At 45.6% G+C, this 24,774-nt stretch overlaps 1 long non-coding RNA gene across 1 annotated transcript in view; it reads right to left on the reverse strand.

Annotated features, from left to right (window-relative positions):
• The window catches only part of LOC141218948 (uncharacterized), a 48,032-nt gene that overhangs the window by 21,711 nt on the left and 1,547 nt on the right, over positions 1–24,774 (reverse strand). Inside the window, exon 2 of the long non-coding RNA XR_012287585.1 lies at positions 22,949–23,017. This is a non-coding gene — a long non-coding RNA (uncharacterized lncRNA). The remainder of the gene's footprint in view (positions 1–22,948; positions 23,018–24,774) is intronic.

The raw sequence follows: 24,774 nt of genomic DNA on the forward strand, positions 1-24,774 counted from the left end.
TCTAATCCTTTCCTGTGTGATACTGTCTGCTGAGCTGTGTATCTAATCCTACCCTGTATGATACTGTCTACTGAGCTGTGTATCTAATCCTCTCCTGTGTGATACTGTCTGATGAACTGTGTATCTAATCCTGTCCTATGTGATACTGTCAGCTGAGCTGTGTATCTAATCCTCTCCTGTGTGATACTGTCTGCTGAGCTGTGCATCTAATACTGTCCTGTGTGATACCGTCGGCTGAACTATGTATCTAATCCTTTCCTGTGTGATACTGTCTGCTGAGCTGTATCTCTAATCCTCTCCTGTGTGATACTGTCTGCTGAGCAGTGTGTCTAATCCTTTCCTGTGCGATACTGTCTGCTGAGCTGTGTATCTAATCCTCTCCTGTGTGATACTGTCTGCTGAGCAGTGTATCTAATCTTATACTCTGTGATACTGTCTCCTGAGCTGTGTATCTAATCCCCTCCTGTGTGACACTGTCTGCTGAGCTGTGTATCTAATCATCTCCTGTGTGATACTGTCTGCTGAGCCGTGTATCTAATCCTATGCTGTGTGATAGTCTGCTGAGCAGTGTATCTAATCTTATACTGTGTGATACTGTCTGCTGAGCTGTGTATCTAATCCCCTCCTGTGTGATACTGTCTGCTGAGCTGTGTATCTAATCCTCTCCTGTGTGATACTGTCTGCTGAGCTGTGTATCTAATCCTCTCCTGTGTGATACTGTCTGCTGAGCTGTGTTTCTAATCCTCTCCTGTGTGATACTGTCTGCTGAGCCATGTATCTAATCCTCTCCTGTGTGATACTATCTGCAGAGCAGTGTATCTAATCCTCTACTGTGTGATGTTGTCTTCTGAGCCATGTATCTAATCCTCTCCTGTGTGATACTGTCTGCTGAGCCGTGTATCTAATCCTCTGTGTAATACTGTGTGTTGAACCGTGTATCTAATCCTCTCCTGTGTGATACTGTCTGCTGAGCTGTGTATCTAATACTCTCCTGTGTGATACTGTCTGCTGAGCAGTGTATCTAATCTTATCCTGTGTGATACTGTCTGCTGAGCTGTGTATCTAATCCCCTCCTGTGTGATACTGTCAGATGAGCTGTGTCTCTAATCCTCTCCTGTGTGATACTGTGTGCTGAGCTGTGTATCTAATCCTCTCCTGTGTGATACTGTCTGCTGCGCCGTGTACCTAATCCTATGCTGTGTGATACTGTCTGCTGAGATGTGTATCTTATCCTATGCTGTGTATCTAATCCTCTCCTGTGTGATACTGTCTACTGAGCCGTGTATCTAATCCTATCCGGTGTGATACTGTCTGCTGAGCCGTGTATCTAATCCTATCCTGTGTGATACTGTTTGCTGACCTGTGTATCTAATCCTCTCCTGTGTGATACTGTCTGCTGAGCAGTGTATCTAATCCTCTCCTGTGTGATACTGTCTGCTGAGCCGTGTATCTAATCCTATCCTGTGTGATACTGTTTGCTGACCTGTGTATCTAATCCTATGCTGTGTGATACTGTCTGGTGAGCTGTGTATCTAATCCTGTCCTGTGTGATACTGTCTGCTGAGCTGTGTATCTAATCCTATGCTGTGTATCTAATCATCTCCTGTGTGATAATGTCTGCTGAGCCGTGTATCTAATCCTATCCTGTGTGATACTGTCTGCTGAGCTGTGTATCTAATCCTATACTGTGTAATACCATCTGCTGAGCAGTGTATCTAATCCTATCCTGTGTGATACTGTCTGCTGAGCTGTGTATCTAATCCTCTCCTGTGTGATACGGTCTGCTGAGCCGTGTATCTAATCCTCTCCTGTGTGATACTGTGTGCTGAGCTGTGTATCTAATCCTCTCCTGTGTGATACTGTCTGCTGAGCTGTGTATCTAATCCTCTCCTGTGTGATACTGTCTGCTGAGCTGTGTATCTAATCCTCTCCTGTGTGATACTGTCTGCTGAGCCGTGTATCTAATCCTCTCCTGTGAGATACTGTCTGCTGAGCCGTGTATCTAATCCCATCCTGTGTGATACTGTCTGCTGAGCTGTGTATCTAATCATGTAATGTGTGATACTGTCTGCTGAGCTGTGTATCTAATCGTCTCCTGTGTGATACTGTCTGATGAACTGTGTATCTAATCCTATCTTTCGTGATACTGTCTGCTGAGCCGTGTATCTAATCCACTCCTGTGTGATACTGTCTGATGAACTGTGTATCTAATCCTGTCCTATGTGATACTGTCAGCTGAGCTGTGTATCTAATCCTCTGCTGTGTGATACTGTCTGCTGAGCTGTGCATCTAATCCTGTCCTGTGTGATACCGTCTGCTGAGCTATGTATCTAATCCTTTCCTGTGTGATACTGTCTGCTGAGCTGTGTATCTAATCCTCTCCTGTGCGATACCGTCTGCTGAGCTGTGTATCTAATCCTCTCCTGTGCGATACTGTCTGCTGAGCTGTGTATCTAATCCTCTCCTGTGTGATACTGTCTGCTGAGCAGTGTATCTAATCTTATACTGTGTGATACTGTCTGCTGAGCTGTGTATCTAATCCTCTCCTGTGTGATACTGTCTGCTGAGCTGTGTATCTAATCCTCTCCTGTGTGATACTGTCTGCTGAGCTGTGTATCTAATCCTCTCCTGTGTGATACTGTCTGCTGAGCCGTGTATCTAATCCTATGCTGTGATAATCTGCTGAGCAGTGTATCTAATCTTATACTGTGTGATACTGTCTGCTGAGCTGTGTATCTAATTCTCTCCTGTGTGATACTGTCTGCTGAGCAGTGTATCTAATCTTATACTGTGTGGTACTGTCTGCTGAGCTGTGTATCTCATCCCCTCCTGTGTGATACTGTCTGCTGAGCCGTGTATCTAATCCTCTCCTGTGTGATACCGTCTGCTGAGCTATGTATCTAATCCTGTACTGTGTGATACTGTTTGCTGAGCTGTGTATGTATCTAATCCCCTCCTGTGTGATAATGTCTGCTGAGCTGTGTATCTAATCCTCTCCTGTGTGATAATGTCTGCTGAGCTGTGTATCTAATCCTCTCCTGTGTGATACCGTCTGCTGAGCTGTGTATCTAATCCTACCCTGTGTGATATTGTCTGCTGAGCTATGTATCTAATCCTGTCATGTGTGATACTGTCTGCTGAGCCGTGCATCTAATCCTATCTTGAGTGATACTATCTGCTGAGCCGTGTATCTAATCCTCTCCTGTGTGATACTGTCTGCTGAGCTTTGTATCTAATCCTATCCGGTGTGATACTGTCGGCTGAGCCGTGTATCTAATCCTCTCCTGTGTGATACTGTCTGCTGAGCTTTGTATCTAATCCTATCCGGTGTGATACTGTCTGCTGAGCTGTGTATCTAATCCTCTCCTGTATGATACTGTCTGCTGAGCCGTGTGTCTAATCCTCTCCTGTGTGATACTGTCTGCTGAGCCGTGTATCTAATCCTCTCCTGTGTGATACTGTCTGCTGAGCCGTGTATCTAATCCTCTCCTGTGTGATACCGTCTGCTGAGCCGTGTATCTAATCCTCTCCTGTGTGATACTGTCTGCTGAGCTGTGTATCTAATCTTCTCCTGTGTGATACTGTCTGCTGAGCTGTGTATCTAATCCTATCCGGTGTGATACTGTCTGCTGAGCAGTGTATCTAATCTTCTCCTGTGTGATACTGTCTGCTGAGCTGTGTATCTAATCCTCTCCTGTGTGATACTGTCAGCTGAGCTGTGTATCTAATCTTCTCCTGTGTGATACTGTCTGCTGAGCAGTGTATCTAATCTTCTCCTGTGTGATACTGTCTGCTGAGCTGTGTATCTAATCCTCTCCTGTGTGATACTGTCTGCTGAGCTGTGTATCTAATCCTCTCCTGTGTGATACTGTCAGCTGAGCTGTGTATCTAATCTTCTCCTGTGTGATACTGTCTGCTGAGCTGTGTATCTAATCTTCTCCTGTGTGATACTGTTTGCTGAGCTGTGTATCTAATCTTCTCCTGTGTGATACTGTCTGCTGAGCTGTGTATCTAATCCTATCCGGTGTGATACTGTCTGCTGAGCAGTGTATCTAATCTTCTCCTGTGTGATACTGTCTGCTGAGCTGTGTATCTAATCCTCTCCTGTGTGATACTGTCTGTTGAGCCATGTATCTAATACCGCCATGTGCGATACTGTCTGCTGAGCCTTGTATCTATTCCACTCCTGTGTGATACTGTCTGCTGAGCTGTGTATCTAATCTTCTCCTGTGTGATACTGTCTGCTGAGCTGTGTATCTAATCCTATCCGGTGTGATACTGTCTGCTGAGCAGTGTATCTAATCTTCTCCTGTGTGATACTGTCTGCTGAGCTGTGTATCTAATCTTCTCCTGTGTGATACTGTCTGCTGAGCTGTGTATCTAATCCTCTCCTGTGTGATACTGTCTGCTGAGCTGTGTATCTAATCCACTCCTGTGTGATACTGTCTGCTGAGCCGTGTATCTAATCTTCTCCTGTGTGATACTGTCAGCTGAGCTGTGTATCTAATCCTATCCGGTGTGATACTGTCTGCTGAGCTGTGTATCTAATCCTATCCGGTGTGATACTGTCTGCTGAGCTGTGTATCTAATCCTATCCGGTGTGATACTGTCTGCTGAGCTGTGTATCTAATCCTATCCGGTGTGATACTGTCTGCTGAGCTGTGTATCTAATCCTCTCCTGTGTGATACTGTCTGCTGAGCTGTGTATCTAATCCTCTCCTGTGTGATACTGTCTGCTGAGCAGTGTATCTAATCCACTCCTGTGTGATACTGTCTGCTGAGCCGTGTATCTAATCTTCTCCTGTGTGATACTGTCTGCTGAGCTGTGTATCTAATCCTATCCGGTGTGATACTGTCTGCTGAGCTGTGTATCTAATCCTATCCGGTGTGATACTGTCTGCTGAGCTGTGTATCTAATCCTCTCCTGTGTGATACTGTCTGCTGAGCTGTGTATCTAATCCTCTCCTGTGTGATACTGTCTGCTGAGCAGTGTATCTAATCCACTCCTGTGTGATACTGTCTGCTGAGCCGTGTATCTAATCCTCTCCTGTGTGATACTGTCTGCTGAGCTGTGTATCTAATCCTCTCCTGTGTGATACTGTCTGCTGAGCCGTGTATCTAATCCTATGCTGTGATAATCTGCTGAGCAGTGTATCTAATCTTATACTGTGTGATACTGTCTGCTGAGCTGTGTATCTAATCCTCTCCTGTGTGATACTGTCTGCTGAGCAGTGTATCTAATCTTATACTGTGTGGTACTGTCTGCTGAGCTGTGTATCTCATCCCCTCCTGTGTGATACTGTCTGCTGAGCCGTGTATCTAATCCTCTCCTGTGTGATACCGTCTGCTGAGCTATGTATCTAATCCCCTCCTGTGTGATAATGTCTGCTGAGCTGTGTATCTAATCCTCTCCTGTGTGATAATGTCTGCTGAGCTGTGTATCTAATCCTCTCCTGTGTGATACCGTCTGCTGAGCTGTGTATCTAATCCTACCCTGTGTGATATTGTCTGCTGAGCTATGTATCTAATCCTGTCATGTGTGATACTGTCTGCTGAGCCGTGCATCTAATCCTATCTTGAGTGATACTATCTGCTGAGCCGTGTATCTAATCCTCTCCTGTGTGATACTGTCTGCTGAGCTTTGTATCTAATCCTATCCGGTGTGATACTGTCGGCTGAGCCGTGTATCTAATCCTCTCCTGTGTCATACTGTCTGCTGAGCTGTGTATCTAATCCTCTCCTGTATGATACTGTCTGCTGAGCCGTGTGTCTAATCCTCTCCTGTGTGATACTGTCTGCTGAGCCGTGTATCTAATCCTCTCCTGTGTGATACTGTCTGCTGAGCCGTGTATCTAATCCTCTCCTGTGTGATACCGTCTGCTGAGCCGTGTATCTAATCCTCTCCTGTGTGATACTGTCTGCTGAGCTGTGTATCTAATCTTCTCCTGTGTGATACTGTCTGCTGAGCTGTGTATCTAATCCTATCCGGTGTGATACTGTCTGCTGAGCAGTGTATCTAATCTTCTCCTGTGTGATACTGTCTGCTGAGCTGTGTATCTAATCCTCTCCTGTGTGATACTGTCAGCTGAGCTGTGTATCTAATCTTCTCCTGTGTGATACTGTCTGCTGAGCAGTGTATCTAATCTTCTCCTGTGTGATACTGTCTGCTGAGCTGTGTATCTAATCCTCTCCTGTGTGATACTGTCTGCTGAGCTGTGTATCTAATCCTCTCCTGTGTGATACTGTCAGCTGAGCTGTGTATCTAATCTTCTCCTGTGTGATACTGTCTGCTGAGCTGTGTATCTAATCTTCTCCTGTGTGATACTGTCTGCTGAGCTGTGTATCTAATCTTCTCCTGTGTGATACTGTCTGCTGAGCTGTGTATCTAATCCTATCCGGTGTGATACTGTCTGCTGAGCAGTGTATCTAATCTTCTCCTGTGTGATACTGTCTGCTGAGCTGTGTATCTAATCCTCTCCTGTGTGATACTGTCTGTTGAGCCATGTATCTAATACCGCCATGTGCGATACTGTCTGCTGAGCCTTGTATCTATTCCACTCCTGTGTGATACTGTCTGCTGAGCTGTGCATCTAATCCTCTCCTGTGTGATACTGTCTGCTGAGCTGTGTATCTAATCTTCTCCTGTGTGATACTGTCTGCTGAGCTGTGTATCTAATCTTCTCCTGTGTGATACTGTCTGCTGAGCTGTGTATCTAATCCTATCCGGTGTGATACTGTCTGCTGAGCAGTGTATCTAATCTTCTCCTGTGTGATACTGTCTGCTGAGCTGTGTATCTAATCTTCTCCTGTGTGATACTGTCTGCTGAGCTGTGTATCTAATCCTCTCCTGTGTGATACTGTCTGCTGAGCTGTGTATCTAATCCACTCCTGTGTGATACTGTCTGCTGAGCCGTGTATCTAATCTTCTCCTGTGTGATACTGTCAGCTGAGCTGTGTATCTAATCCTATCCGGTGTGATACTGTCTGCTGAGCTGTGTATCTAATCCTATCCGGTGTGATACTGTCTGCTGAGCAGTGTATCTAATCCTATCCTGTGTGATACCGTCTGCTGAGCTGTGTATCTAATCCTACCCTGTGTGATATTGTCTGCTGAGCTATGTATCTAATCCTGTCATGTGTGATACTGTCTGCTGAGCCGTGCATCTAATCCTATCTTGAGTGATACTATCTGCTGAGCCGTGTATCTAATCCTCTCCTGTGTGATACTGTCTGCTGAGCTTTGTATCTAATCCTATCCGGTGTGATACTGTCGGCTGAGCCGTGTATCTAATCCTCTCCTGTGTCATACTGTCTGCTGAGCTGTGTATCTAATCCTCTCCTGTATGATACTGTCTACTGAGCCGTGTGTCTAATCCTCTCCTGTGTGATACTGTCTGCTGAGCCGTGTATCTAATCCTCTCCTGTGTGATACTGTCTGCTGAGCCGTGTATCTAATCCTCTCCTGTGTGATACCGTCTGCTGAGCCGTGTATCTAATCCTCTCCTGTGTGATACTGTCTGCTGAGCTGTGTATCTAATCTTCTCCTGTGTGATACTGTCTGCTGAGCTGTGTATCTAATCCTATCCGGTGTGATACTGTCTGCTGAGCAGTGTATCTAATCTTCTCCTGTGTGATACTGTCTGCTAAGCTGTGTATCTAATCCTCTCCTGTGTGATACTGTCAGCTGAGCTGTGTATCTAATCTTCTCCTGTGTGATACTGTCTGCTGAGCTGTGTATCTAATCTTCTCCTGTGTGATACTGTCTGCTGAGCTGTGTATCTAATCCTCTCCTGTGTGATACTGTCTGCTGAGCTGTGTATCTAATCTTCTACTGTGTGATACTGTCTGCTGAGCTGTGTATCTAATCCTATCCGGTGTGATACTGTCTGCTGAGCAGTGTATCTAATCTTCTCCTGTGTGATACTGTCTGCTGAGCTGTGTATCTAATCCTCTCCTGTGTGATACTGTCTGTTGAGCCATGTATCTAATACCGCCATGTGCGATACTGTCTGCTGAGCCGTGTATCTAATCCTCTCCTGTGTGATACTGTCTGCTGAGCTGTGTATCTAATACTCTCCTGTGTGATACTGTCTGCTGAGCAGTGTATCTAATCTTATCCTGTGTGATACTGTCTGCTGAGCTGTGTATCTAATCCCCTCCTGTGTGATACTGTCAGATGAGCTGTGTCTCTAATCCTCTCCTGTGTGATACTGTGTGCTGAGCTGTGTATCTAATCCTCTCCTGTGTGATACTGTCTGCTGCGCCGTGTACCTAATCCTATGCTGTGTGATACTGTCTGCTGAGATGTGTATCTTATCCTATGCTGTGTATCTAATCCTCTCCTGTGTGATACTGTCTACTGAGCCGTGTATCTAATCCTATCCGGTGTGATACTGTCTGCTGAGCCGTGTATCTAATCCTATCCTGTGTGATACTGTTTGCTGACCTGTGTATCTAATCCTCTCCTGTGTGATACTGTCTGCTGAGCAGTGTATCTAATCCTCTCCTGTGTGATACTGTCTGCTGAGCCGTGTATCTAATCCTATCCTGTGTGATACTGTTTGCTGACCTGTGTATCTAATCCTATGCTGTGTGATACTGTCTGGTGAGCTGTGTATCTAATCCTGTCCTGTGTGATACTGTCTGCTGAGCTGTGTATCTAATCCTATGCTGTGTATCTAATCATCTCCTGTGTGATAATGTCTGCTGAGCCGTGTATCTAATCCTATCCTGTGTGATACTGTCTGCTGAGCTGTGTATCTAATCCTATACTGTGTAATACCATCTGCTGAGCAGTGTATCTAATCCTATCCTGTGTGATACTGTCTGCTGAGCTGTGTATCTAATCCTCTCCTGTGTGATACGGTCTGCTGAGCCGTGTATCTAATCCTCTCCTGTGTGATACTGTGTGCTGAGCTGTGTATCTAATCCTCTCCTGTGTGATACTGTCTGCTGAGCTGTGTATCTAATCCTCTCCTGTGTGATACTGTCTGCTGAGCTGTGTATCTAATCCTCTCCTGTGTGATACTGTCTGCTGAGCCGTGTATCTAATCCTCTCCTGTGAGATACTGTCTGCTGAGCCGTGTATCTAATCCCATCCTGTGTGATACTGTCTGCTGAGCTGTGTATCTAATCATGTAATGTGTGATACTGTCTGCTGAGCTGTGTATCTAATCGTCTCCTGTGTGATACTGTCTGATGAACTGTGTATCTAATCCTATCTTTCGTGATACTGTCTGCTGAGCCGTGTATCTAATCCACTCCTGTGTGATACTGTCTGATGAACTGTGTATCTAATCCTGTCCTATGTGATACTGTCAGCTGAGCTGTGTATCTAATCCTCTGCTGTGTGATACTGTCTGCTGAGCTGTGCATCTAATCCTGTCCTGTGTGATACCGTCTGCTGAGCTATGTATCTAATCCTTTCCTGTGTGATACTGTCTGCTGAGCTGTGTATCTAATCCTCTCCTGTGCGATACCGTCTGCTGAGCTGTGTATCTAATCCTCTCCTGTGCGATACTGTCTGCTGAGCTGTGTATCTAATCCTCTCCTGTGTGATACTGTCTGCTGAGCAGTGTATCTAATCTTATACTGTGTGATACTGTCTGCTGAGCTGTGTATCTAATCCTCTCCTGTGTGATACTGTCTGCTGAGCTGTGTATCTAATCCTCTCCTGTGTGATACTGTCTGCTGAGCTGTGTATCTAATCCTCTCCTGTGTGATACTGTCTGCTGAGCCGTGTATCTAATCCTATGCTGTGATAATCTGCTGAGCAGTGTATCTAATCTTATACTGTGTGATACTGTCTGCTGAGCTGTGTATCTAATCCTCTCCTGTGTGATACTGTCTGCTGAGCAGTGTATCTAATCTTATACTGTGTGGTACTGTCTGCTGAGCTGTGTATCTCATCCCCTCCTGTGTGATACTGTCTGCTGAGCCGTGTATCTAATCCTCTCCTGTGTGATACCGTCTGCTGAGCTATGTATCTAATCCTGTCCTGTGTGATACTGTTTGCTGAGCTGTGTATGTATCTAATCCCCTCCTGTGTGATAATGTCTGCTGAGCTGTGTATCTAATCCTCTCCTGTGTGATAATGTCTGCTGAGCTGTGTATCTAATCCTCTCCTGTGTGATACCGTCTGCTGAGCTGTGTATCTAATCCTACCCTGTGTGATATTGTCTGCTGAGCTATGTATCTAATCCTGTCATGTGTGATACTGTCTGCTGAGCCGTGCATCTAATCCTATCTTGAGTGATACTATCTGCTGAGCCGTGTATCTAATCCTCTCCTGTGTGATACTGTCTGCTGAGCTTTGTATCTAATCCTATCCGGTGTGATACTGTCGGCTGAGCCGTGTATCTAATCCTCTCCTGTGTGATACTGTCTGCTGAGCTTTGTATCTAATCCTATCCGGTGTGATACTGTCTGCTGAGCTGTGTATCTAATCCTCTCCTGTATGATACTGTCTGCTGAGCCGTGTGTCTAATCCTCTCCTGTGTGATACTGTCTGCTGAGCCGTGTATCTAATCCTCTCCTGTGTGATACTGTCTGCTGAGCCGTGTATCTAATCCTCTCCTGTGTGATACCGTCTGCTGAGCCGTGTATCTAATCCTCTCCTGTGTGATACTGTCTGCTGAGCTGTGTATCTAATCTTCTCCTGTGTGATACTGTCTGCTGAGCTGTGTATCTAATCCTATCCGGTGTGATACTGTCTGCTGAGCAGTGTATCTAATCTTCTCCTGTGTGATACTGTCTGCTGAGCTGTGTATCTAATCCTCTCCTGTGTGATACTGTCAGCTGAGCTGTGTATCTAATCTTCTCCTGTGTGATACTGTCTGCTGAGCAGTGTATCTAATCTTCTCCTGTGTGATACTGTCTGCTGAGCTGTGTATCTAATCCTCTCCTGTGTGATACTGTCTGCTGAGCTGTGTATCTAATCCTCTCCTGTGTGATACTGTCAGCTGAGCTGTGTATCTAATCTTCTCCTGTGTGATACTGTCTGCTGAGCTGTGTATCTAATCCTATCCGGTGTGATACTGTCTGCTGAGCAGTGTATCTAATCTTCTCCTGTGTGATACTGTCTGCTGAGCTGTGTATCTAATCCTCTCCTGTGTGATACTGTCTGTTGAGCCATGTATCTAATACCGCCATGTGCGATACTGTCTGCTGAGCCTTGTATCTATTCCACTCCTGTGTGATACTGTCTGCTGAGCTGTGTATCTAATCTTCTCCTGTGTGATACTGTCTGCTGAGCTGTGTATCTAATCCTATCCGGTGTGATACTGTTTGCTGAGCAGTGTATCTAATCTTCTCCTGTGTGATACTGTCTGCTGAGCTGTGTATCTAATCTTCTCCTGTGTGATACTGTCTGCTGAGCTGTGTATCTAATCCTCTCCTGTGTGATACTGTCTGCTGAGCTGTGTATCTAATCTTCTCCTGTGTGATACTGTCTGCTGAGCTGTGTATCTAATCCTCTCCTGTGTGATACTGTCTGTTGAGCCATGTATCTAATACCGCCATGTGCGATACTGTCTGCTGAGCCTTGTATCTATTCCACTCCTGTGTGATACTGTCTGCTGAGCTGTGTATCTAATCTTCTCCTGTGTGATACTGTCTGCTGAGCTGTGTATCTAATCCTATCCGGTGTGATACTGTCTGCTGAGCAGTGTATCTAATCTTCTCCTGTGTGATACTGTCTGCTGAGCTGTGTATCTAATCTTCTCCTGTGTGATACTGTCTGCTGAGCTGTGTATCTAATCCTCTCCTGTGTGATACTGTCTGCTGAGCTGTGTATCTAATCCACTCCTGTGTGATACTGTCAGCTGAGCTGTGTATCTAATCCTATCCGGTGTGATACTGTCTGCTGAGCTGTGTATCTAATCCTATCCGGTGTGATACTGTCTGCTGAGCTGTGTATCTAATCCTATCCGGTGTGATACTGTCTGCTGAGCTGTGTATCTAATCCTATCCGGTGTGATACTGTCTGCTGAGCTGTGTATCTAATCCTCTCCTGTGTGATACTGTCTGCTGAGCTGTGTATCTAATCCTCTCCTGTGTGATACTGTCTGCTGAGCAGTGTATCTAGTCCACTCCTGTGTGATACTGTCTGCTGAGCCGTGTATCTAATCTTCTCCTGTGTGATACTGTCTGCTGAGCTGTGTATCTAATCCTATCCGGTGTGATACTGTCTGCTGAGCTGTGTATCTAATCCTATCCGGTGTGATACTGTCTGCTGAGCTGTGTATCTAATCCTCTCCTGTGTGATACTGTCTGCTGAGCTGTGTATCTAATCCTCTCCTGTGTGATACTGTCTGCTGAGCAGTGTATCTAATCCACTCCTGTGTGATACTGTCTGCTGAGCCGTGTATCTAATCCTCTCCTGTGTGATACTGTCTGCTGAGCTGTGTATCTAATCCTCTCCTGTGTGATACTGTCTGCTGAGCCGTGTATCTAATCCTATGCTGTGATAATCTGCTGAGCAGTGTATCTAATCTTATACTGTGTGATACTGTCTGCTGAGCTGTGTATCTAATCCTCTCCTGTGTGATACTGTCTGCTGAGCAGTGTATCTAATCTTATACTGTGTGGTACTGTCTGCTGAGCTGTGTATCTCATCCCCTCCTGTGTGATACTGTCTGCTGAGCCGTGTATCTAATCCTCTCCTGTGTGATACCGTCTGCTGAGCTATGTATCTAATCCCCTCCTGTGTGATAATGTCTGCTGAGCTGTGTATCTAATCCTCTCCTGTGTGATAATGTCTGCTGAGCTGTGTATCTAATCCTCTCCTGTGTGATACCGTCTGCTGAGCTGTGTATCTAATCCTACCCTGTGTGATATTGTCTGCTGAGCTATGTATCTAATCCTGTCATGTGTGATACTGTCTGCTGAGCCGTGCATCTAATCCTATCTTGAGTGATACTATCTGCTGAGCCGTGTATCTAATCCTCTCCTGTGTGATACTGTCTGCTGAGCTTTGTATCTAATCCTATCCGGTGTGATACTGTCGGCTGAGCCGTGTATCTAATCCTCTCCTGTGTCATACTGTCTGCTGAGCTGTGTATCTAATCCTCTCCTGTATGATACTGTCTGCTGAGCCGTGTGTCTAATCCTCTCCTGTGTGATACTGTCTGCTGAGCCGTGTATCTAATCCTCTCCTGTGTGATACTGTCTGCTGAGCCGTGTATCTAATCCTCTCCTGTGTGATACCGTCTGCTGAGCCGTGTATCTAATCCTCTCCTGTGTGATACTGTCTGCTGAGCTGTGTATCTAATCTTCTCCTGTGTGATACTGTCTGCTGAGCTGTGTATCTAATCCTATCCGGTGTGATACTGTCTGCTGAGCAGTGTATCTAATCTTCTCCTGTGTGATACTGTCTGCTGAGCTGTGTATCTAATCCTCTCCTGTGTGATACTGTCAGCTGAGCTGTGTATCTAATCTTCTCCTGTGTGATACTGTCTGCTGAGCAGTGTATCTAATCTTCTCCTGTGTGATACTGTCTGCTGAGCTGTGTATCTAATCCTCTCCTGTGTGATACTGTCTGCTGAGCTGTGTATCTAATCCTCTCCTGTGTGATACTGTCAGCTGAGCTGTGTATCTAATCTTCTCCTGTGTGATACTGTCTGCTGAGCTGTGTATCTAATCTTCTCCTGTGTGATACTGTCTGCTGAGCTGTGTATCTAATCTTCTCCTGTGTGATACTGTCTGCTGAGCTGTGTATCTAATCCTATCCGGTGTGATACTGTCTGCTGAGCAGTGTATCTAATCTTCTCCTGTGTGATACTGTCTGCTGAGCTGTGTATCTAATCCTCTCCTGTGTGATACTGTCTGTTGAGCCATGTATCTAATACCGCCATGTGCGATACTGTCTGCTGAGCCTTGTATCTATTCCACTCCTGTGTGATACTGTCTGCTGAGCTGTGCATCTAATCCTCTCCTGTGTGATACTGTCTGCTGAGCTGTGTATCTAATCTTCTCCTGTGTGATACTGTCTGCTGAGCTGTGTATCTAATCTTCTCCTGTGTGATACTGTCTGCTGAGCTGTGTATCTAATCCTATCCGGTGTGATACTGTCTGCTGAGCAGTGTATCTAATCTTCTCCTGTGTGATACTGTCTGCTGAGCTGTGTATCTAATCTTCTCCTGTGTGATACTGTCTGCTGAGCTGTGTATCTAATCCTCTCCTGTGTGATACTGTCTGCTGAGCTGTGTATCTAATCCACTCCTGTGTGATACTGTCTGCTGAGCCGTGTATCTAATCTTCTCCTGTGTGATACTGTCAGCTGAGCTGTGTATCTAATCCTATCCGGTGTGATACTGTCTGCTGAGCTGTGTATCTAATCCTATCCGGTGTGATACTGTCTGCTGAGCAGTGTATCTAATCCTATCCTGTGTGATACCGTCTGCTGAGCTGTGTATCTAATCCTACCCTGTGTGATATTGTCTGCTGAGCTATGTATCTAATCCTGTCATGTGTGATACTGTCTGCTGAGCCGTGCATCTAATCCTATCTTGAGTGATACTATCTGCTGAGCCGTGTATCTAATCCTCTCCTGTGTGATACTGTCGGCTGAGCTTTGTATCTAATCCTATCCGGTGTGATACTGTCGGCTGAGCCGTGTATCTAATCCTCTCCTGTGTCATACTGTCTGCTGAGCTGTGTATCTAATCCTCTCCTGTATGATACTGTCTGCTGAGCCGTGTGTCTAATCCTCTCCTGTGTGATACTGTCTGCTGAGCCGTGTATCTAATCCTCTCCTGTGTGATACTGTCTGCTGAGCCGTGTATCTAATCCTCTCCTGTGTGATACCGTCTGCTGAGCCGTGTATCTAATCCTCTCCTGTGTGATACTGTCTGCTGAGCTGTGTATCTAATCTTCTCCTGTGTGATACTGTCTGCTGAGCTGTGTATCTAATCCTATCCGGTGTGATACTGTCTGCTGAGCAGTGTATCTAATCTTCTCCTGTGTGATACTGTCTGCTGAGCTGTGTATCTAATCCTCTCCTGTGTGATACTGTCAGCTGAGCTGTGTATCTAATCTTCTCCTGTGTGATACTGTCTGCTGAGCTGTGTATCTAATCCTCTCCTGTGTGATACTGTCTGCTGAGCTGTGTATCTAATCCTCTCCTGTGTGATACTGTCTGCTGAGCTGTGTATCTAATCTTCTCCTGTGTGATACTGTCTGCTGAGCTGTGTATCTAATCCTATCCGGTGTGATACTGTCTGCTGAGCAGTGTATCTAATCTTCTCCTGTGTGATACTGTCTGCTGAGCTGTGTATCTAATCCTCTCCTGTGTGATACTGTCTGTTGAGCCATGTATCTAATACCGCCATGTGCGATACTGTCTGCTGAGCCTTGTATCTATTCCACTCCTGTGTGATACTGTCTGCTGAGCTGTGCATCTAATCCTCTCCTGTGTGATACTGTCTGCTGAGCTGTGTATCTAATCTTCTCCTGTGTGATACTGTCTGCTGAGCTGTGTATCTAATCTTCTCCTGTGTGATACTGTCTGCTGAGCTGTGTATCTAATCCTATCCGGTGTGATACTGTCTGCTGAGCAGTGTATCTAATCTTCTCCTGTGTGATACTGTCTGCTGAGCTGTGTATCTAATCTTCTCCTGTGTGATACTGTCTGCTGAGCTGTGTATCTAATCCTCTCCTGTGTGATACTGTCTGCTGAGCTGTGTATCTAATCCACTCCTGTGTGATACTGTCTGCTGAGCCGTGTATCTAATCTTCTCCTGTGTGATACTGTCAGCTGAGCTGTGTATCTAATCCTATCCGGTGTGATACTGTCTGCTGAGCTGTGTATCTAATCCTATCCGGTGTGATACTGTCTGCTGAGCTGTGTATCTAATCCTATCCGGTGTGATACTGTCTGCTGAGCTGTGTATCTAATCCTATCCGGTGTGATACTGTCTGCTGAGCTGTGTATCTAATCCACTCCTGTGTGATACTGTCTGCTGAGCCGTGTATCTAATCTTCTCCTGTGTGATACTGTCTGCTGAGCTGTGTATCTAATCCTATCCGGTGTGATACTGTCTGCTGAGCTGTGTATCTAATCCTATCCGGTGTGATACTGTCTGCTGAGCTGTGTATCTAATCCTATCCGGTGTGATGCTGTCTGCTGAGCCGTGTATCTAATCCTATCCGGTGTGATACTCTCTGCTGAGCTGTGTATCTAATCCTATCCGGTGTGATACTGTCTGCTGAGCTGTGTATCTAATCCTATCCGGTGTGATACTGTCTGCTGAGCTGTGTATCTAATCCTATCCGGTGTGATACTGTCTGCTGAGCTGTGTATCTAATCCTCTCCTGTGTGATACTGTCTGCTGAGCTGTGTATCTAATCTTCTCCTGTGTGATACTGTCTGCTGAGCTGTGTATCTAATCTTCTCCTGTGTGATACTGTCTGCTGAGCTGTGTATCTAATCCTATCCGGTGTGATACTGTCTGCTGAGCTGTGTATCTAATCCTATCCGGTGTGATACTGTCTGCTGAGCTGTGTATCTAATCTTCTCCGGTGTGATACTGTCTGCTGAGCTGTGTATCTAATCCTCTCCTGTGTGATACTGTCTGCTGAGCTGTGTATCTAATCCTCTCCTGTGTGATACTGTCTGCTGAGCTGTGTATCTAATCCTCTCCTGTGTGATACTGTCTGCTGAGCTGTGTATCTAATCTTCTCCTGTGTGATACTGTCTGCTGAGCTGTGTATCTAATCTTCTCCTGTGTGATACTGTCTGCTGAGCTGTGTATCTAATCTTCTCCGGTGTGATACTGTCTGCTGAGCTGTGTATCTAATCCTATCCGGTGTGATACTGTCTGCTGAGCTGTGTATCTAATCCTATCCGGTGTGATACTGTCTGCTGAGCAGTGTATCTAATCCTCTCTCATGTTATGTCTTCATCTTTTAATATTTCTAACGGCACCAGGCAGGGATGCCCGCTTTCCCCTCTCCTTTTTATTCTTACACTAGAACCTTTACTACAAAAGCTCAGAGAGGAGGGGAGGATCGTTGGCATCAAATCAGCTGGTTCTGAACATAAAATCGCAGCATACGCAGACGATCTACTGATCATGACCTCTAACCCGAGAATATCTGTCCCAGTTATCCTGACATTACTCAAGGAATACGGTGCACTATCAAATTTTAAGGTGAATCTTAGCAAATCTCAAGTCTTAAATATAAATATCCCAGAACCACAAAAAACACAAATGGCAATCGGGTCCCCCTTTACCTGGTCCCCCCCATCAATACGTTTCTTGGGAGTTGAGATTTCTCCAAACCTACAAGAACTTTATAAGTTAAACTTCCCACCGCTATTGCAGAAAATCCAGAAACTTACCCCCAACTGGAATATCTCATACATCTCCTGGTTGGGTAGGAAAAATCTCCTTAAATGTATGATATGGCCAAAAATAACTTATCTAGTGCAAGCCCTTCCAATCCACCTACCTAATTCTTTTTTCATTGACATACGAAAACTCCTCAGCCGTTTTTTGTGGCACAACCAAAAACCCAGACTTCCCTTACAAATATTATCCCTCCCCCACTCTGAAGGAGGTATAGATCTGCCAGATCTAAAGATACTTCAACAAGCCACTCATCTCCAAAGAGTCGTGGATGGATCAGGCTCCCACCACAGAAGCAATGGATTAAAGTAGAAGAAACAATCCTTAAATTCCCCCTTAGACAGCTCATCCTCACGCCCTCAAGTAGTACTAGGTATACATCAATTAAAAACCCTTTCACCGCCACTACTTTTAAAATCTGGTCCAATCCCCATATAAGACAAATATGCTCCCCGTTTCCCTCCCCTCTCCTACAAGTTAGAGACCTAGTTCTCTCCTTTCTCCAGCCCATAATGCCACAATACACAACTCAATTCGCAACTTGATAACACCACTCCAAAAAATTACAGATAATGGGGTCATGCCCTGCTTGGCAGAACTCAATCAAATGCTAGATACTATCTCTTTTCACCCCTTTATGTACCAGAAATTTATGTCTAACTTAAAACTAGTCTTTAAAACTCCAAATTATATTAGGGAAATGACTGATTTTGAAAAACTTATAGCTGCAAAAAACCCCTAAAAAAGAACGTTATCAGCTCTACAAAAACAATTATGCCTAGCCAGAACCCCTAAGAAACTGCCATATGTAATGAAGTGGGAACAGGATCTGAATAGGCCTTTCACCCCATCTGAAATTAAAAGATTACTACTAGCACCTAAAGTCTCCTCTAGATGTGTTAGAGTACAAGAGAATGGCTATAAAGTTCTCTCCAGGTGGTATATGACTCCATCAAAACTTCAGAAATGTTACAAAGGACTTGATCCTAACTGCTGGAGATGCTCTTCTGATGTGGGCACTATGCTCCACATGTGGTGGAACTGTACATTGATTAAGCCCTTCTGGACAAAAATAATTCAAACTATTAGGCTGAGTTCACACGATGCGTTTTTCGTGCGTTTCCGCGGCGTTTTTGCAGTTGCGTAAACGCCGCGGAAAAGCATGAAAAACGCATGGTAGAAGGGAAGCAATGTTCCCCAATTGAAATCCGCATGTACTGTGCCCATGATGCGGATTTTTCCTGCGGCCAGCAGGGTATGACGAGAGGTGAGTATTTCAAACACCGTAAAGCACGGGGGGGGGGGGGGGTTACACCGGGCCCCCCCAACTCACAGGCCCAATAGCGTTCCAGTGTCCCCAACTGTGAGTGGGGCCCCCCTCTTGCCCGGGGCCCTGGCACTTGCCCTGGTGCAATGGGTGGATATGCCGGCTCTGGCCCTGTAGCTGGTGCAGGATCAGTCTGGGGCAGGGGTCTGTATAGTAAGGTCTGAAGTGTCTCTATCTCAGGTCCGATGTGATTTGAACATTCATACAGATCGAGAGCCGATGATCTCACACTGACAGCACGACCCCAACCTGCTTGAAGGGTCCATCTGCTACAATAAATCTTTCTGATCCTCAGCAGAGCGACCATAGATAACATTCAGGATCTGGCCCTGGACTTGTCAGGAGGTGAGCAGCGTCCTGCCACTTCCACACTCTACAAAAAGTATAAATCTCCTGTCCTGACCACTATCCGGAGCTCAGGCTAAGGCCACGGCCCCACTATCAGTATTTGGTCAGTATATTTTCTCAGGAGTGGGAGCCAAAACCAGGTCAGTAACAATCAGAGAAAAGGTATAATAGAAACAAGTCACCAATTCTGCATTTATCACCAACTCCTGTGAAAAAATACTGACCGAATACTGACCGAATACTGATAGTGGGGTCGTGGCCTTACAAGAATCAAAGATGTCTGCCCTCTCGTACTGCTCAGCGGCTGAAGCTTCTCTCCGGCAGGCATAAGAACGTGGCCTGTGCCGGCTGTTCTGGGCTGCAGATGCCCAGCTGGCACATGTACACAATGAAAGATACAGGGCCGCCCTGCAGTCTGTAAAGAAGCAGCTGCTTGGCGACCGGCTTGGAGGGCATGTGCCCCTCTGGCCCACCTCGCCCCTGGTCAATATGATACCATCTTTTTCATTAGCTGGTGAGGTTAGAAGAAATTTCACTCCAAGACAGTGGATTTTGTACTTTATTCCAGTATATTTATACATAGAAAACATGGCAATGAAAAACAAGTAGATGCACGTGCATAAAAATGTCCCAACATTAATTAAAAAAAGCCTTTAAGATACAGATAATACTTGTATACAAAAATATTAACACATTCTCAAATTGTATATAAAGTGCACAAAAGTCAATAGCCCTGACATATAGTGTACACAGGGTCCCCCACATGGTATACACAAAATACAATGTCATCCAGGAAATAACCAAAAATAACAAATACATTTAATCTATTCTGAAATCCCATGTCTATGCAAGATAATAATATGTAACATTCTACAGTGTGAAAGAAATGAGCTAGAGACTACTACATGGCGATGATGCCTCCAAACAAGATAATGCCCAGCTAATGCTGTAAATGATACAAATATTACCAGTCACCCAATTAGAAACATGAGGTCCGGGCAAGTGATTTTCTACAGTTCATTGACCTCTATGATGACATCTAATATTTTCAATCATTTATAGAGCGGGGTACATTGGGCCTCATTAATAAATCTGCTCACTAGAAAACTAGTAGCCCATACTAACCAATTAGAGCTCAGCTAAGGTTGTTTTAACTGACCTGGAAAAGTAAAAGCTGTTCTGTGATTGGCTGGGATAAGTAAAAAGGCTGTTTTAATAAATGATTCCCAATGTACCAAGCCCCGCCATAAATGTTATTGATTACAGTAGGGGCCACAATATCCCATGTGTATAGTCATCACATTCATCTTATTGTCAGCGGTTACCTTGGGACATGCTATATTGAAATGTAAGATGATATCAGTGAGGTCCATGAGGCAGAGCAGTGTGTGGTACGTGTGACATTTCCTAATATCGAGCAATCAATACTGTACCTTGGTCTGGAATGCAAAGTCTGCGTGGACAAGGAAGGGGCTCCCAGATGCCAGCTGTAAAACCCGTCGCTCCACCATCACACGCTCATCACCGTCAGCAAGCAGGGCTCTTTTGCAGATGATCTTAACAGCAAAATGTTTGCGGGTAGATGAATCTTCCGCCAGCAGGACCGTTCCATAGCATCCCCGGCCAAGCACTTGATGGAATAATAATCTCCTCTTGATGGTATCAGAGACTGTGCTTTTGGAGCCGGTTGGCCGAACACCGCTGCTTCCTTCAGCTTCTTCAGCCTTCTGCTTTAGATCCATGGGTTTCTGTCCTAATGTAATCCTTCTTCTTTTCTTCTCCTTTTTGTCCCCTGATGAGATGAAGATGGCTCCTCTCTTCTTGGCTCCCATCTTCTGACTTTCTACCTTCTCCTTTTCTTCCACTTCTTCTTTCTTCTGGACTGGTGGTTTTGTCCTGTTGACTGAAGACTTCCTCTCATCATCAGATGTGTCATGGGAAGGTCTTAGTCTCTTCGCTCCTTCTCTCCTCACCACGTTCTCCTCTACTTCTTCTTTCTTCTGGACTGGTGGTTTTGTCCTGTTGACTGAAGACTTCTTCTCATCATCAGATGTGTCATGGGAAGGTCTTCGTGTCTTCACTCTTTCTCTGCTCACCACAATCTCCTCCTCTTTTATATCCATATTATTGCTTTGCTTAGAGTTAGCCGACATCTCCTCCACTGTTGTTGGTCAATTCCAACTGTCACTTCCAACTGTCACTCAGTGCATTTCATATGGAATCATCATGCATGCACCACCACTGGTCATGTGATCAGCATCTGACCAATGATATTTAAGAGATAAATGAACATTAGCTGAGATTAAATATTCAGGTAATATTCAGATATTCTGTGGAACACAAGGTGCCACATTTACTAATAGTAATAGAACTGCACTAAGTCGCCAATTTAATTTACATTGTTACTACAGAGCATCAGATGAATGTAATATAATAAATATTAGCAAGATGTATGATTTCCATCCACTCTACGTATCATAGAAATACAGATGTACTATCTTTTTATATAGAGATGTAGCAGAAGCCATCCTGATTGTTTGCAGCATGCTATGGTGATAGAGAAGCATGCATGACTGTGCCATGCAAATGGTGAGGAGCACCAAAATGGGACATATGATTCACGTAGCCAGGGGCGTAATGTCCGCGGTCGCAGTGGCAGTCACTGCGACCGGGCCCAGGGGGGTTGGGGCTTGTAAACGCCAGCAGAAATTTCAACAGGATGTGTGTATCGCAGTGCACAGTCGCTTCGGGTCCGTGCGTGACAAATCAGGGGCGGGCTGGGTCGGGGGCAGAGCCGGACTGGGGTGTCTGGGGCCCACCAGGGACATTGACTCCAGGGCTCCTGCCCATCACTGTGCGCTCACCAGAACTGCGATGTACAATTACTGTAGTTTGCATTAAAGGGTTTTTATTGGTGAAAACAAGTTATCAGCGATGCACAGGTTGGGAAGGGGATCACTTATTTATTGGTGGAATCCGCACTGTCAGAAGATTGTGGCACTTGAGTATTTGGTGAGATTTTTACCTCAGTATTTATAAGACAAAACCAGGAGTGGAGCAATCCGAGGTCATGTTTTATGCATTTCTCACCCACTCCTGGTTTTGTCTTATAAATACAGAGGTGAAAATCTCACCAAATGCCAACTTGCTTTCTCTGGTGAACCTCTGTAACTGCATCTCTGCTGCTGTGTAATAGTCACAGGACAGGGAGGGGTTAAACATCCAAGTATTTAATATCTATTGGAAATAAAGAGGTTTCCCCTTATTGATATCAGATAAAACAAATGACCAACCACAATCCACTCTACCAAGACCAATATTACCAGATAGAAGGCAGAAATACCACCACACCGTGACCAGATCACATATTACCACCACATAGTGCCCAAATAATGCCACATACAAGGCACAAATACCGCCACACCATGACCAAAGCACATAATATCACCACATAGTGATCAAATGCTACCAGATACAAGGTATAAATACTGACACACCATGAGACCACATATTACCACCACATAGTGACTGAATAATACCACATAGAAGGGACAAATATCGTCATGTCATGACCAAAGCACATAATGCCACCACATAGTGACAAATAATGCTAAAATAATAAAAATGTAAAAAAGCTCAGTATATTGGGTCAGTGTACAGGTTATACAGTGATCACCAGTGACATTATGCACAGGAGCTCTGTATATAGTGTACAGGTTATACAGTCATCACCAGTGACATTATACACAGAAGCTCTGTATATAGTGTCAGTGTACAGGTAATGCAATGATCACCATTGATATTATACACAGGAGCTCTGTATATAGTGTCAGTGTACAGGTAATACAGTGATCACCAGTGACATTATGCACAGGAGCTCTGTATATAGTGTCAGTGTGTGTGTATAGGTAATACACATACTCACCAGTGATGTCTCTAGGTGAAATTCTTTATCTGCAGACCGATATATCACATCTTCTATGCGGACTTATCTCTGCAGAAAATAACAGTTAGCTATAACTGATCACTTCCAGAGCACAAGCCACACTTTTCCCAAGATTTCTACACTGCATGAAATGACAAAATGCAACATAGTGCCGCACTACACAGTAAAAATAAAACACAAAATACATTTAGGGACTCCATCTTTAATAAAAAAAAAACATCATGAGAGATCAGAGATTATGGGGCCCAGTCAGGGATCGTACATAGAAATCATGTGGCTCAGTCAGCGGCGTACACAGAGATCATGGGGCCAATCAGGTTAGGGGTGTACATAGAGATCATGGGGCCCCCTCAGCGGCGTACATAGAGATCATGGGGCCCAGTCAGCGGAGTACATAGAGATCATGGAGCCCAGTCAGCGGCATACATAGAGATCATGGGGCCCAGTCAGCGGTGTACATAGAGATCATGGGGCCCAGTCAGCGGCGTACAAAGAGATCATGGGGCCCAGTCAGCGGCGTACATAGAGATCATGGGGCCCAGTCAGCGGCGTACATAGAGATCATGGGGCCCAGTCAGGGATCGTACATAGAGATCATGGGGCCCAGTCAGCGGCGTACATAGAGATCATGGGGCCAATCAGGTTAGGGGTGTACATAGAGATCATGGGGCCCAGTCAGCGGCGTACATAGAGATCATGGGGCCCAGTCAGCGGCGTACATAGAGATCATGGGGCCAATCAGGTTAGGGGTGTACATAGAGATCATGGGGCCCCCTCAGCGGCGTACATAGAGATCATGGGGCCCAGTCAGCGGAGTACATAGAGATCATGGAGCCCAGTCAGCGGCATACATAGAGATCATGGGGCCCAGTCAGCGGTGTACATAGAGATCATGGGGCCCAGTCAGCGGCGTACAAAGAGATCATGGGGCCCAGTCAGCGGCGTACATAGAGATCATGGGGCCCAGTCAGCGGCGTACATAGAGATCATGGGGCCCAGTCAGGGATCGTACATAGAGATCATGGGGCCCAGTCAGCGGCGTACATAGAGATCATGGGGCCGAGTCAGCGGCGTACATAGAGATCATGGGGCCCAGTCAAAGTCGTACATAGAGATCATGGGGCCCAGTCAGCGGCGTACATAGAGATCATGGGGCCAATCAGGTTAGGGGTGTACATAGAGAACATGGGGCCTCCTCAGCGGCGTACATAGAGATCATGGGGCCCAGTCAGCGGAGTACATAAAGATCATGGGGCCCAGTCAGCGGCGTACATAGAGAACATGAGGCCCCGTCAGCGGTGTACCTAGAGATCATGAGGCCCCGTCAGCGGTGTACCTAGAGATCATGGGGCCCAGTCAGCGGCGTACATAAAGATCATGGGGCCCAGTCAGCGGCGTACATAGAGATCATGGGGCCCAGTCAGAGGTGTACATAGAGATCATGGGGCCCAGTCAGCGGCGTACATAGAGATCATGGGGCCCAGTCAGAGGTGTACATAGAGATCATGGGGCCCAGTCATCGGCGTACATAGAGATCATGAGGCCCCGTCAGAGGTGTACATAGAGATCATGGGGCCCAGTCAGCGGCGTACATAGAGATCATGGGGCCCAGTCAGCGGCGTACATAGAGATCATGGGGCCCAGTCAGGGATCGTACATAGAGATCATGGGGCCCCATGAGGTGAGGCTCACACCTCCCCAGTATGGTGACCTCAGGGAGGTCTCACAGGACATCACAGGCCTTAGTACGAAGCAATACTAGAAGACTTGTGGAATTGCTTCATACTAAGGCCTGTGATGCCCTG

This window comes from Phyllobates terribilis, unplaced genomic scaffold, assembly GCF_046119375.1.
Source record: "Phyllobates terribilis strain yellow unplaced genomic scaffold, ASM4611937v1 Scaffold_252__1_contigs__length_2834547, whole genome shotgun sequence".
NCBI classification, from domain to species: Eukaryota; Metazoa; Chordata; class Amphibia; order Anura; family Dendrobatidae; genus Phyllobates; species Phyllobates terribilis.